The sequence below is a fragment of the Aplysia californica genome, unplaced genomic scaffold (assembly GCF_000002075.1).
Source record: "Aplysia californica isolate F4 #8 unplaced genomic scaffold, AplCal3.0 scaffold00096, whole genome shotgun sequence".
Lineage (NCBI taxonomy): Eukaryota > Metazoa > Mollusca > Gastropoda > Aplysiida > Aplysiidae > Aplysia > Aplysia californica.
The window spans coordinates 1547135-1552651 of record NW_004797366.1 but is presented as its reverse complement, the minus strand read 5'-3'; the positions used below and the strand labels follow the sequence as shown (position 1 = coordinate 1552651).

Genomic DNA, 5517 nt, shown 5'->3' with positions numbered 1-5517 from the left:
CCCCCCCCCCCTCTCCCCCCCAAAAAAAAATTAAATTAAAAAATTAACAATTATTTAAATAAATACATACATGTATTAAATAAATTTTTAAAAAAGTTAAATAAAATAAAGTAAAATAGAATAAAACAAACAAACAAATAAATAAATAAGTAAATAAATAAATAAATAAATAAATAAATAGAAATTAATTAATACATTAATACATTAAAAATTCTATACTTTGGGCTTAGTGCAGACGACCAACTCTCGGACAACATACTCGCACCTCACACAAGATTCTGCTCAGAGTGATCCGTCACAGTTATGACTATGTTACTTTTGTATGGTAGACTGATGACGCTGTGATGCTGATATCACAGTTATGACTATGTTACTTTTGTATGGTAGACTGATGACGTTGTGATGCTGATATCACAGTTATGACTATGTTACTTTTGTATGGTAGACTGATGACGCTGTGATGCTGATATCACAGTTATGACTATGTTACTTTTGTATGGTAGACTGATGACGTTGTGGTGCTGATGATGGTGGTAGACTGATGAAGTTGTGATGATGATGGTGATGGTAGACTGATGACGTTGTGCTGACGGTGATGGTAGACTGATGACGTTGAGATGCTGACGGTGATGGTAGACTGATGACGTTGTGATGCTGATGGTGGTGGTAGACTCAGACTGATGACGTTGTGATGCTGATGATGATGGTAGACTGATGACGTTGAGATGCTGACGGTGATGGTAGACTGATGACGTTGTGATGCTGCTGATGGTGGTAGACTGAAGACGTTGTGATGCTGCTGATGGTGGTAGACTGATGACGTTGTGATGCTGATGACGGTGGTAGACTCAGACTGATGACGTTGTGATGCTGCTGATGGTGGTAGACTGATGACGTTGTGATGCTGATGACGGTGGTAGACTCAGACTGATGACGTTGTGATGCTGCTGATGGTGGTAGACTGATGACGTTGTGATGCTGATGGTGATGGTAGACTGGTGACGTTGTGATGCTGATGGTGGTGGTAGACTGATGACGTTGTGATGATGATGGTGATGGTAGACTGATGACGTTGTGATGATGATGGTGATGGTAGACTGATGACGTTGTGATGATGATGGTGATGGTAGACTGATGACGTTGTGATGATGATTATGATGGTAGACTGGTGACGTTGTGATGATGATGGTGATCATGAGGTTGATAGTATCACGTCATAAGTGTCTATAAAGATCATCATTTTTTATTAGAAGTTGAAGAACCTAAAAGGGTTAGAAAAGGGAAACACTATTAAATTTCCTAAAAGTGCTTCTTGGAGTTGCTGTTTGTCCTATCTTTTTCTGCTCCATTGAGTCACGAGGTGAGCACCCTCTATCTCGTTTCTAGTGGAACCAACATTTATCTGTCACCGAAACTTTTCCCAAATTTCAGTCTCCGTTCTGGTGACATTTTGTTCCACGGCTCACGTTCATTATTGATCACTGGGTCGACTCATGGGCCAAAGTGGAATTCCCCTGTGAGCTAGACCTCTCCCCCACGGGCTGTACTTTTTCTAAGTGTTGCCTACAGTGTTAATTTGTAGTTCCCTGCCGTTTGCAAATTCAAGACCATTCTTCGGGGAACTGTACAGGCTAGGGGAGGAGAAGGAGAGGGAGGCAAAGAAAGAGGTGGACGGACAACATTGCGGAGTGGACAGGGAAATCGTTAGCCCAAACCCAGGCGCTCGCAACCCCCTCCCCCCCAAAAAAAAAACCCACAAAAAAACGTGAAAAGTGGAGGCAGTCACACGGCTCTCAATCATACAGCCCCCCCCCCTACTATCCTCGTAGATTATGAGATCAGTAAGCAGTAAGTAGGCCATTTACTACCTTCCCCTTTTAGTTGTGTGTTGCCTTCCGCACGTGCATGGCTCACAGCCGCGTCTGGCGTGTCTAGACACCTCCACGAGTCCGCCAGGCCTTGTCACTACAAAGTGAGCGGCTCTGATAAATGGCGCGATGAGTAGTGCGCGTGCGCAGACAAATACAACGAAACAGGCCCGACAACAGGCTCTTACCTCGGCCAGGTGCAACATGGTTTTCTCATAGAGTTGCTCCAAGGTTTTCTCCGACTGGGAGAGATTAACTCTTACAGCACGGGAGGCTGGCCTTAATCAAATAATAAATAAATAATAATAATAGATAGCATTTGTATAGCGCATATCCCCGCTCATCAGCAGGCTCTATGCGCTTTACACTATATTATTACCCCAGCAGACCATAGAATACTCGGACACATTCTCAGCTTCCCAGGAAGCATACAGTGCAAGTAGCCGATTAAGCGCTCAAACACTAACAAACTGACAAGATCTTTCGCTGTCTATAACCGGGTACCCATTCCCACCTGGGTGAAGTGAGGAAAATTCGTGTAAAGTGCCTTTCCCAAGGACACAACGTCGGGCCCTTGACGGGATTCGAACCCATGACCTTACGATTGCGAGTCCGAGAGCCTAACCACTAGGCCACCGACGCCTTCCTTTGTACTCAGCCAATTTGATCAACCCTGTTTTCAGCATCGCAAACCTCCCAGTTACTCTACTTCTGTTTAGCCTACTTTCATAAAACACACACCAAACTGGATGATTCCCACCAGCGCAGTGCTACTGACTGAAGTGTCTTTAGGCCATTCTCAAAGGGGTGATATTAACATGTTCTTATCCACAGTAGAATTGTAAATGGGCTGATTTATCAATGTCATGCTCATCCTGTGCCGGAACAACATAGGGGGAACTGCTGCTTTTTCTTTCCTCATCCTCACTATCGTCATTTTCCTCTACTTCTTTTGCATGTTTGTCTCTCTCTTGTGACCCGCTATTTCCGGGGTGCTTTGATAGTCGAAGCAGATTTTGCGAACCTGCCAGTTACACCCTCCAACCACCCACTGACTTGGCGCGCGGTACACCAAGAGTTAAAGATACCGTATGTGTGGTCTGACCGTCTGCCTGATTGTGTGTGTGTGTGTGTGTGTGTGTGTGTGTGTGTGTGTGTGTGTGTGTGTATGTGTGTGTGTGTGTGTGTGTGTGTGTGTGTGTGTATGTGTGTGTGTGTGTGTGTGTGTGTGTGTGTGTGTGTGTGTGTGTGGTGTAGAGGTAAAATGGGAAAAGGGGGGGGGGGTTGCAGGGAAAGGTCTGACATAGTGGTGGGCAAAATCCGGATACCTATCCGGATAACCGGATTCAACGATGAAACATTATCTGAATTCAGACCCTAACAACTCTCTTTCCTGACCCGTTTGCCGAAGTGGGTGCACCCATATTACAAATTTGTGGAAGTGGTTCTCAACCCGTTCTTCGAAGTGGTTCTTGTTTACTTGTGCTCACTTGTTTACTTGTGTGAAGGACTGACGTCACGGCACAAGGGGCATCCCCATAAGCGCTCCGTCCCCTGAACAAGCACATCTTCGAAGTGGTTCTAAAGACATTTCAAGGTGCACTAATATATTAATCGGATTTTGCTAAAGCGACTCATTGCCCAGCCTTAGTTTGACGTAGAATTGATATGATAGTGAGTTATCGCTAACCACTGGCCACTGTTATGGTGCAGACCTGGAAGCTTTTCACTGTTTCATTTCCTCTTTTCCCTCCTCTTTCCCTCTACTCCCGTTACAGTTCCTCATCCTCCTTCTTCCCATCCTTCCGTTGTACTGTAGGTGGTTAACCTTACCCCTGTGTGGTCTTTGATCTTCGCCCTTAGCTGATGGATCTCTCTCTCTCTCTCTCTCTCTCTCTCTCTCTCTCTCTCTCTCTCTCTTCTCTCTTTCTCTCTCTCTCTTTCTCTCTCTCTCATTCACTCTCACACACACAACCCTCTCTGTCTCTCTCTTACTCTTTCTCCCTCTCCCTCCCGCCCTGTCTCTCTCGCTCTCTCTCTCATACACACACCCTCTTTCTCTCTCTTACTCTCTCTCTTACTCTCGCTCTCACCCCCCCTCTCTCTCTCTCCCTCTATCTCTCTCTCTCTCTCACACACACACAGACACACAGACTCACAAACACACACACTGAGAGATTCACACTGTACAGATATCATAATGAAATATTCTTGTACCGATATCATAATGAATTATCCTTGTACCGATATCATAATGAATTATTCTTGTACCGATATCATAATGAATTATCCTTGTACCGATATCATAATGAATTATCATTGCTGAGTGCTAGAGTGTGGCCACGTAAGTCTTTTCTAGTTTAAGTAGAGTTTTTACGGCGCTCACAACTTCATAAGGTCATATGAGAGCCATCAGAAGTCTTCAGCTGCCTCATTCCCTTTGGCTTTTATTCTCTCCCCCTCTCCTCTCCCCCTCCCCATCCTTATACCAGTTCGTAATAAGGGATAACACTTTAGTACTAAAACAAATTCCTTGGAAGACAGAGACGAGACAGAGAAATAGAGAAATATATTGGGCACATGAAAGGGATTGAGTAATCAGAAACACACGTTTAATAGTACAAACATTGTTAAAAATATCACCTGGGCGTAATTCAAAAACTAAAATCTTACTACCATTTAAAAAAAAATCCTTATCGCACCTGTATAATATGTAGACACACATCTTTACATCTTCCTTGATTCCAAACGTATGGACGATATATATATATATATTTAAAAAATGTTAGCGTTAGTCCTATCTTCCTCTGCTCTAATGAGTCACGAGGGACGTGGGCATCCGCTATCCCGTTCCCTACTGGAAAAATCTTTAATGTCACCGTGAAGTTCCGAAATGGTGGGCTCAGTCTCTGCTAAGGTGACATTGTTAGTGTTAGCCTATTCTACCGGGCCAGGACAAGTGAAGAGAGGAGCTTAGTAGGTAGACAGTACAGTGGCAGGTATGTTGGGGATTTCATAAAGGGGGTTGAAGGTAGCAAGTTGACAACCAGGTTATAGACGTAATACTTATTTAATTTAAACATGAAGTTGCGGAGATTCCGACACAGGATCCTCGCACCAGAGTCGAGAGGGAACAGTTTATACTCAATATTGTATCCCCTCGCCTCAGGGGGGAGCGGAATTTGACGATATCTCTTTAAAAAAAACACCATAATATCAAGGAAGTTGAGATCTGAATGGAGGGAGGTAGAGCGTGGGCAGTCTAGTCTAGACTCTAGACCCTGTTGACAAGCGAGTCACACAAGGCTTCAGGAGTAAGAAATCCTGAGGCCAAGACAGAAGCCCGCACACTGAGCACATCCACTCGTGGAAAGGAAGCTTTTCAACGCTCAGAATGTGACAAAACTCTCTCTGCTAGAATTTTGTTTTTTGTTTGTTTTTGTAAAATGTTTTACGGCGTTCGCAACTGCATAGGTCATATGAGCGCGCGGGACACACCTAATATTTTCAGTTGGTAGGACATTTTGAATTTTGCCCTGGTGGCGGCCGAAGCCTACTCTTATCGATTTTAGACCACCAAGGGATCTTTAACGTGCGCAACTTGCACACGGGCCCTCCGAGATTTTTCGCCCTTGTCCGAGAAGGCTAG

General features: G+C 44.3%; 1 protein-coding gene across 1 annotated transcript in view; it reads right to left on the bottom strand.

The window, feature by feature from the left end:
- Nucleotides 1-5517, bottom strand: part of LOC101847811 (RCC1 and BTB domain-containing protein 1) — a gene marked incomplete at its 5' end in the record, with an annotated part of 18546 nt that overhangs the window by 708 nt on the left and 12321 nt on the right.